This window comes from Hypanus sabinus, chromosome 2 (assembly GCF_030144855.1).
Source record: "Hypanus sabinus isolate sHypSab1 chromosome 2, sHypSab1.hap1, whole genome shotgun sequence".
NCBI lineage: Eukaryota > Metazoa > Chordata > Chondrichthyes > Myliobatiformes > Dasyatidae > Hypanus > Hypanus sabinus.
In genome coordinates, this window is record NC_082707.1 from 14221587 (window position 1) to 14231971 (window position 10385).

Sequence of the window (10385 nt, forward strand, 5' to 3'; positions counted from 1 at the left end):
CATCCCTCCCCACTCATCTCCCTCCTGGCATTTATCCTTGCAAGTGGAACCAGTTCTACGCCTGCCCCTACACCTCCTCCTTCACTACCATTCAGGGCCCCAAACAGTCTTTTCAGGTGAGGCGACACTTCACCTGTGAGTCTGGTGAGGTCACATACTGTGTCCGGTGCTCCCAGAGTGGCCTCCTGTATATCGGTGACACCTGGCGTAGATTGGAAGACCACTTCACCAAGCACCAATGCTTCATCTGCCAGAAGAAGCAGGATCTCCCAGTGGCCAACCTATTTTAATTCCCTTTCCCATTCCAACTCTGATATGTCAATCCATGGCCTCCTCTACTGTTACAATGAGGCCACACTCACGTTGGAGGAACAACGCCTTATATATTTCATCTGGGTAGCCTCCAACCTGACAGCATGAACATTGATTTATTGAACCTCCGGTAATGCCCTCCCCTCCACCATTATCATCCCCTATCCCATTTTACCTTTCTTACCTTATCTCCTTGCCTGCCTATCGCCTCCCTCTGGTGCTCCTCCCACCTTTTCTTTTTGCATGGGCTTCTGTCCTCTCCTATTAGGTTCCTTCTTCTCCAGCCCTGTATCTCTTTCACCAATCAACTTCCCAGCTCTTTACTTCACCCTACCTCCTCTCAGTTTCAGCTATTACCATGTGTTTCTCCCTCCCCTCCCCCTCCTTTTAAATCTACTCCTCATCTTTTTTTCTTCATCCCTGCTTAAGGTTCTCAACCCCAAACGTCGACTGAACTATTTTCCATAGATGCTGCCTGGTCTGCTGAGTTCCTCCAGCATTTTGTGTGTGTTGAATATGTAGAAGTCTTGATTAGACAGGGTGTCAAAGGTTATGGGGAGAAGGTAAGAGAATGGGGTTAAGAAAGATAATAAATCAGCCATGATGGAATAGCAAAGCACACTCAATAGGATGAATGGCATTATTCTGCTCCTATGTCTTATAGTCTAAACCATGTTCAGTCAGATGGCTTTAGTTAGACTGGCATCAAGGGATGGTCTGTTGCCTCCCTGGTGCCAGGGTCCACTGTTGCCTTCCTGTCTGCTTGAACCAGTCTACCATTCTCTTCTGACCTCTCATTAACAAGGCGTTTTCACCCACAGAATTGCCGCCACTAGATTTTTTTTTTTGTTTTTCTCACCATTCTCTGTAAATTCCAGACACTGTTGTGCACAAAAATCCCAGGAAATAAGTATAGTTTCTGAGATACTCAAACCACCCCATCTGGCACCAATAGTCATTCCATGGTCAAAGTTACTTAGATCATATTTCTTCCCCATTCTGATGTTTGATCTGAACAACAACTGAACCTCTTGACCATGTCAGCATGCTTCCATGTTGCTACCACATGGTTGGCTGATTAGAGCCATTAATGAGTAGGTGTAATGGTGTACCCAATAAAGTGGTCAATGAGTGTATCTCCTTCCATAAGGAGAGTGACTGGACCTGCACAATATTCTAGTTGCTGCTTCACAAAAGGACAAGTGTATAATTGGAGATGGCTGCACACTTGTTCTCAACTCTCCTTACTTGTTCACTTTTCCCAATTAGATAATGTAAATTGAGTCCAGGTCCAGCAGTAATGTTATTAAGTCAGAGCCAATTGGCAAGCTCAAGTAAACACGCCAATGCTTTGGTAGGAAGAATGCTTTCAGAACTCAATCCAGTAACATTTTGAAACAGTGGAGCCGAACAGCATTTAATTCCAGACCAAGACTTCATTTTCCTTCATTCTATAAATGGAGCACAATGATTTCTCATCAAATATCTGAAAAACAAAGAAAGAATATATTCTTTGCTCTGGGATCCTGTGTTGTCAAACACACAAGTGTGTGAATAATATTTTAACATTTGTTAGTTGAATCACAATGCTTACTCCTTGATTATTGGTTTAATCACTTCTAAAGCGTGTATAAAATTAAAGCAAAGTTAAAATAAAATTTATTATCAAAGTAGGTATACACTTAGTGGCCAGTTTATTAGGTACCTCCTGCACCTAATAAAGTTGCCACTGAGTGCATGTTTATGGTTTCCTGCTGCTGTAACCCATCCACTTCAAGGTTCAATGTCTTACAATCATATACATTGGAACCTCCATACCAGGCTGTGATCCAACCAGTCAGAATGATCTCCACCATACATCCTACCTTTGCTAGGCTACTGACTTTGAATGCACAACATGTTGAACCTTGAACTGGATGGACTACAGCAGCAGAAGACCACAAACATATACTAAGTGGAAAAAGTTCTAGTGTTTTCCTGGCATATATGATGAATAACTCTAATTAGCTTTGGAGTTGGTAATGGAGGCAGCAGACAGGGCAGTCGAGTGCTCTGTTTGCAGTATGTGGGAAGTCAGGTTGAGCACAATTGTCCCTGATGACTACACCTGTAAAAGGTGCATCCAGCTGCAGTTCCTGACAAACTGAGTTAGGGAAATGGAGCTGGAGCTGGATGAGTTTCAGATCATTCGGGTGGCAGAGGCAGAAATAAACAGGAGTTACAGAGTCGCCCTTAAGAGTCAGGAGACATGTAGCTGGGTAACTGTCAGGAGAGGGAAGGGGAATAGACAGAATGAGCAGAGCACCCCTGTGGAGCACCCCTGTGGAGATATTGGTCCGCAATATCTCGGATCGAGTTCTCAGTATTCTCAAGAGGGAGGGTGAGCAGCCAGATGTCGTGGTCCATGTAGGGACCAATGACGTGGATAAGAAGAAGGAGGAGATCCTGCAAAGAGAATTTAGGGAGTTAGGTGCAAAGTTGAAGGACAGGACCTCCAGTGTTGCAATCTCAGGATTGCTACCCGTGTCACGTGCTAGTGAGGCCAGAAATAGGAAGATAATGCAGCTAAATTCATGGCTAAGGAGTTGGTGCAGGAGGGAGGGCTTCATGTTTCTGGACAATTGGACCTTGTTCCAGGGAAGGTGGGACCTGTTCCGACAGGATGGATTGCAGCTGAACTGGAGGAGTACTAACATCCTTGCGGGAAGGTTTGCTAGTGCTGCTCCAGGGGACTAGATTTGCAGGGGGAAGAAAACCAGAGTATTAGAGCAGATAGTGAGGTGGAGGAGGATAAAGGTCATGCAAGAGCTGCAGGTATAGTGCATGGAGTAAAATCAGATCTAGCATATAAAGAGGCTTTGAGGAACGAGGAACAGAATAAAGGGTGTAAAGGCAGTAAGGTAGAAGGGCTAAAGTGCGTGTACTTCAATGCAAGAAGCATCAGGAACAAAGATGATGAACTGAGAGCTTGTATACATACTTGGAATTATGATATAGTGGTCATTACAGAGACTTGGCTGGCACCAAGGAAGGAATGGATTCTCAATATTCCTGGATTTCAGTGCTTTAAAAGGGATAGAGGGGGGGAAGGGGAGGAGGGGTGGCATTACTGGTCAGGGATAGTATTACAACTACAGAAAGGGTGGGTAATTAGCAGGATCCTCTTTTGAGTCAGTATGGGTAGAAGTCAGGAACAGGAAGGGAGCGCTTACTCTACTGGGGTATTCTATAGGCCCCCTGGTAACAGCAGAGATACCGAAAAGCAGATTGGGAGGCAGATTTTGGAAAGGTGCAAAAATAACAGGATTGTTATCATGGGTGACTTTAACTTCCCTAATATTGATTGGCACCCGATTAGTTCCAATGGTTTAGACGGGGCAGAGTTTGTCAAGTGCATCCAGGACAGATTCCTGTCACAGTATGTTAACAGGCTGACTAGGGGGAATGCCATACTAGATCTAGTATTAGGTAACGAACTGGGTCATATCACAGATCTCTCAATGGGTGAGCATCTGGGGGACAGTGATCACCACTCCCTGGCCTTTAACATTATCATGGAAAAGGATAGAATCAGAGGGGACAGGAAAATTTTTAATTGGGGAAGGGTAAATTATGAGGATATAAGGCTGGAATTTGACGGTGTAAATTGGGATGATGTTTTTTCAGGGAAATGTACTATGGACATATGGCCGATGTTCAGGGATCTCTTGCAGGATGTTAGGGATAAATTTGTCCTGGTGAGGAAGATAAAGAATAGTAGGGTGAAGGAACCATAGGTGACAAGTGAGGTGGAGAATCTAGTCAGATGGAAGAAGGCAGCATACGTGAGGTTTAGGAAGCAAGGGTCTATTGAGGAATATAGGGTAGCAAGAAAGGAGCTTAAGAAGGGGCTGAGAAGAGCAAGAAGGGGACATGAGTAGAGTAAAGGAAACCCCAAGGCATTCTTCAGTTATGTGAAGAACTGAAGTTGACAGGGGTGACAATAGAACTGATTAGAGATAAAGGTGGGAAGATGTGCCTGGAGGCTGTGGAAGTGAGCGAGGTCCACAATGAATACTTCTCTTCAGTATTCACCAATGAGAGGGAACTTGATGATGGTGAGGACAATATGAGTGAGGTTGATGTTCTGGAGCATGTTGATATTAAGGGAGAAGTGTTGTTGGAGCTGTTAAAAATACATTATAATGGATAAGTCCCTGGGGCCCGACGGAATATTCCGCAGGCTGCTCCACGAGGTGAGGGAAGAGATTGCTGAGCCTCTGGCTAGGATCTTTATATATTCATTGTCCACGGGAATGGTATCAGAGGATAGGAAGGAGGCAAATGTTGTCCCCTTGTTCAAAAAAAAGTAATAGGGATAGTCCGGGTAATTATAGACCAGTAAGCCTTATAGATCAGTGAGCTGTGGGGTGGGAAAGCTGTTGGAAAAGATTCTTAGAGATAGAATTTATGGGCATTTAGAGAATCATGGTCTGATCAGGGACAGTCAGCATGGCTTTGTGAAGGGCAGATTGAGTCTAACAAGTCTGATAGAGTTCTTTGAGGAGGTGACCAGGCATATAGATAAGGGTAGTGCAGTTGATGTGATCTACATGGATTTTAGTAAGGCATTTGACAAGGTACCACACAGTAGGCCTATTCAGAAAGTCAGAAGGCATGGGATCCAGGGAAGTTTGGCCAGGTAGATTCTGCCTGCAGAAAGCAGAGGGTTGTGGTAGAGGGAGTACATTCGGATTGGAGGGTTGTGACTAGTGGTGTCCCACAAGGATTGGTTCTGGGACCTCTACTTTTCCTGGTTTTTATTAACGACCTGGATGTGGGGTAGAAGGGTGGGTTGGCAAGTTTGCAGATGACACAAAAGTTGGTGGTGTTGTGGATATTGTTGAGGATTGTCAAAGATTGCAGAGAGACATTGATAGGATGCAGAAGTGGGCTAAGAAGTGGCAGATGGAGTTCAACACAAAGAAGTGTGAGGTGGTACACTTTGGAAGGAAAAACTCCAAGGCAGAGTACAAAGTAAATTTCAGGATACATGATAGTGTGGAGGAGCAGAGGGATCTGGGGGGACATGGGGGGGAATCACTGATCACAACAATCAGGTTTCCGCTCTCCCACCTTGTTTGCAATCACATTTCAGTTCTTTCTTCGAGCGAGACCCTAGTGTTTGTTAAAATTATGCACAGGAGGTGTGTCCATTTGGGTATCCCGAAAAAATCAGCAGTAGAAGAACATTGCATTCGCAATGGCCATAGGATTAACTTATACTGCACAAAACTACTATGCCGCACCAATGGCTTTTGGGACTGCCTGGTAAAGAAAGCCATTGAAATAAAACTAAGGGAAAAGAATTTTATCAAAAATGAAGGTCTCACTCTGAGCAAGAGCTGGAATTCGATTGTAAACAAGGTGGAACAGCGGAAACCTGATTGGATGAGAACTAACCAATCAGGATGGACTGATGACAGGTGTATAAATACCACTGGACTAGATGTGTCCAGGCATCATTCCTGATTAAGATGGCAGAGTTTGTCATTGAAATATCAGTTAAAATTGATATCTGTACCCGGCTGGAAGCCCAAAAAGAATTTATATATACTGTACGCTCAGTGGCCACTTTATTTGGTACCTAATGAAGTGGCCACTGAGTGTATATTCTCCTTTTCCTTTGATAACCTTCCTTGCTTCACCAATTCTTGTGTCATCTGACCACCTACATTTTTTGTTCAAATCATGACCCTTGTGGAACAGCACTGGTTACAGACCCCCAGTCAAAAAATCACCCCTCTACCACCACTTTCTGCCTGCGATGACCAAGCCAATTCAGGATTAACTTTACCAACAGCATGAATCTCAAACCTTAATCTTCTGGACCAGCTTATCTTGGATGTGGAGGATCTTGTCAAGGAATACGAGAAGAAGACAGGAGATTGGTCTTGATAATAGTGGAGCAGACTATGTGTCTTATGATCTTAAAAATAATTCTAGCTGTGGTCAGGATGATATCTGTCTCTCCCTTGTTAGTGAGAGTGAGTGCCTGTGAGATATCAAAAATGCTGGAATGAACAGTTAGTTTTTGATGTCTGTAGACCATGATTTCTCTTTGGGGGCTTTGCTGTTGCTTGCATGGTGGGTGGTGGTCATGCTGATGCTTTCTACTGGAATAAGTGGGGCGAGGGTTGATGCTGCTTGCTGTTGCTTGTACGTGGGAAAGGGATAGGGGGCTTTAGGGTTCTTACATTTTTTTCTGTGTAGATTAAATAAAAATAATTTTACTGCATTCCTACAAGATCTGAGTTCCTGATCTCAGCAGCAGAGTACAATGTAGAAGAGAAATAATAAGGAACTGTAGTCGCGTGCCACGCACTACTAAAGAAGCACACAGAGGCAGGGAGAGCTGAACTCAGAATGCCTTTACTGATTCAAAATTGTATGCTTAAATCTCCCCTCCCACGGGCCCCTGCAACCCGCGGGGCGGACTTGACGTCAGACTGTCCCCAGAAGGTTCGCCCTGAGTGGGTAGTTCCAAACGCGCCACCACGTGTCTGCCTGCGGCTCCTGATGGCAGTTTGAATCCCATGTGTGCGGGCTGCCACACCGCCCCCCACCCCCAGAAACGTCCATCGGGGGAGTGAAGCCCCCAGTCTGTGTGGCCGGCCGCGATGGCGTGGTCCAGGTACCCTCACTGGTTGCTCAATGTCCCAGTGTGCCATTTTGAGGTGGTCCACTGTAAAAGTCACTTCTTGGCCACCCACCTCCCCGACACACCTGGTTCCATTGTGTCGGATCACCTTGAAGGGTCCCTCGTGTGGCTGCTGTAGAGGTGACCTGTGCATGCCCCTGCGAATAAAAACATGCTCACAGTCTCGGAGGTCTTTCGGGGTGAAGGATGGCGTGGGACCATGCCTGGAGGTCGGGACTGGTGCCAGGGTCCCTACCTTGTCCCGCAGCCTCGTTAGCACCGCTGCTGGAATTTCTTCCGAACCTCGGGCCTCTGGTACGAACTCGCCTGGGACCATCATGGGGGCACCGTAGACCAATTATGCTGAGAAGGTGTCCAGGTCCTCCTTGGGGGCTGTGCGGATGCCCAGTAGGACCCAGGGAAGCTCATCTGTCCAGTTGGGGCCCCTGAGGCGCTCCATCAGGGCCGACTTGAGATGCCGGTGGAATCACTCTACCAAACCGTTGGACTGGGGATGGTACGCTGTGGTGTGATGCAGCTGGGAGCCCAGGAGCTGCACCAGTGCTGTCCACAAACCAGATGTGAACTGCGCCCCTCTGTCGGAGGTGATGTCCATTGGGAGGCTGAACCTGGCGATCCAGTTTGCAATGAGTGTCCTGGTGCAGGACTCAGTGGACGTGTCTGCCAGCGGTACGGCTTCTGGCCATCTGGTGAACCTGTCTACCATGGTAAAGATATACCTGGCGCCCCGAGGGACTGGCAGGGGGCCAACGATGTCCATGTGTTGGAACCTCCTGTGCATCGGCTGGAACTGCTGGAGGGGAGCCTTCATGTACCGCTGGACTTTGGCAGTCTGGGAGTGTACACAGGTCCTGGCCCAGTGTCTGACCTGTTTGCGCAAACCATGCCAGACGAATCTGTCTGCTACCAGCTTGATGAACGCCCGGATGGACGGGTGGGCCAGGTTGTGCAGCATGTCGAACACCCGGCGCTTCCATATTGCTGGTACAACGGGTCGGGGTTTGCCAGTAGACACGTCGCACAGGAGTCGATCCTCTGTCGAACCGATGGAGACATCCTCCAGCTGCAGTCCCGAAACGGCGGTGCGGTAAGCCAGTATCTCGGTGTCCAACCATTGTGCTTCGGCCAGTGCTGCGTAGTCTATTCCTGAGGATGGTATGCCTGCTGAGTGGAGGCAGGGGCGAGACATGTGCCAGTGATGACATTGTTCTTCCCTGCGATGTGGCGGACATCCATGGTGATTCTGAAATAAAGGACAGGTCTCTCTGCTGCCGAGCCGACCATGGGTCTGATACCTTGGCCAGTGCGAAGGTGAGGGGCTTGTGGTCCGTATACACAGTGAACTCCCTTCCCTTGAGGAAGTGCCGGAAGTGCTGGACAGCCAGGTAGAGCGTTAGCAACTCTCTGTCGAAGGTGCTGTGCTTCACCTCTGGTGGCTGTAAGTGCCGGCTGAAGAAAGCGAGTGGTCGCCACTGGTCCTCGACGAGCTGCTCCAGGACTCTGCAGACTGCCGTGTTGGAAGCGTCGACTGTGAGTGCCATGGGTACATCAACTCTTGGGTGCACCAGAAGGGCCGCCTTCGCCAACGCCTCCTTGGCCTGCTCGAACGCCTCCGTGGACTCCATGTCCCATGTCACTTCTTTGGCCTTGCCGGCCATCAGGCTGAAGATGGGTCTCATGATGTGTACCACCATAGTCACAAACGGATGATAAAAGTTGACCTTCCCTACAAACTCCTGCAGGCCCTTGACCGTGCTGGGCTTGGGGAACTGGCAGATGGCCTGGACCTTGTCTGGTAGGGGAACAGTGCCACGTCGGTTGACTCTGTGGGCCAAGAAGTTGATCTCCGTCAGCCCGAACTGGCACTTTGCCAGATTCATTGCCAGTCCGTTATTGCTCAGGCGTTGGCAGAGCAGGTGCAAATGTACCACGTGCTCTTGGTGCGAACTGCTGGCCACCAGGATATCGTCCAAGTAATTGAAAATGAAATCTAGGCCGTGTCCCACCGAGTCCATGAGCCTTTGGGAAGTTTGGGCTGCATTCTTGAGACCGAAAGGCATCCTCAGGAATTCGAACAGGCCAAACAGGGTGATGAGGGCTGTCTTGGGGTTCACTGGGATCCGATGGTATCCCCTGACCAGGTTGATTTTCGAGAAGATGGTCGCTCCATGCAGGTTCACCGTGAAGTCCTGGATGTGGGGTACTGGGTATCTGTCGGCGGTTGAGGCATCGTTGAGCCTTCTGTAGTCTCTGCAGGGCCTCCATCCTCCCATGGACTTGGGCACCACATGCAGCGGGGATGCCCACGGGCTGTCTGAGTGGCGTATGATTCCCATCTCTTCCATCTTACAGAACTCCTCCTTGGCAAGGTGGAGCTTGTCGGGTGGGAGCCTGCGAGCTCGGGCGTGCAGCGGTGGTCCTTGCGTGGGGATGTGGTGCTGCACGCCGTGCTTGGGGTCGGCCGTGGTGAACTGCGGGGTGACTATGGAGGGGAATTCCACCAGCACCCTGGCGAACTCGTCACCCGAGAGGGTCACAGAAGCCAGGTGGAGGGCCGGTAGCTTGGTTTCTCCAAGCTGGAAAGTCTGGAATGTCTCGGCGTGGACCAAACGCCGGCCTTTTAGGTCGACGAGGAGGCAGTTGGCTCGTGGGAAATCTGCCCCTAGTATTGGCTGTGGCACCGCTGCCAACGTGAAAGTCCAAGTGAAATGGCTGGACCTGAAATTCAGTGAGATAGTTCGCAGACCGTATGTCCTAATACTGGTGCCATTTGCAGCAGTGAGTTCGGGGCCTGGGACCACATTACGAGTGTCCATGTTTGAGGGGAGCTGACTTCGGCCCCAGTGTCTACCAGGAAACGCCGCCCGGAGTGTCGGTCCCAGAGGTACAGGAGGCTGTCTCGGTGGCCAGCCATCGTAGCCATTAGCGACGGCTGGCCCCGGCATTTCCCAGAAAAGTACATGGTGGATGGCAGCGGCGCGCGCCTGAGCCCCATCTTTGGTGATAGAACCACCATTGTTCCAAACTTCTGTCTTTCTCCCCCGTGGGTCTCGGCGGCTTCGATTGCGGGACCTGGGCTTTGGGGTGCGCGATTGTGGCTAGGCCAATGGAGGCCGCTCCACATTACTTGCTCTGCCAAAGGAAGTCTGCTTTAGCTGCAATCCTGCGTGGTCTGCTGAAATCCTCACTCGCAAGGAGGAAGTGAATGTCCTCTGGCATTTGTTCAAGGAGCAACTGTTCAAATAAAAGGCCCGGCTTATGGCTGTCCATGAATGCCAGCATATCATTCGTGAGCTCGGATGGTGTGCAGTCGCCAGGCCGTCCATGTGTAGGAGCCGCGCAGCCCATTCGTGGCGGGAGAGTCCGAAGGTAC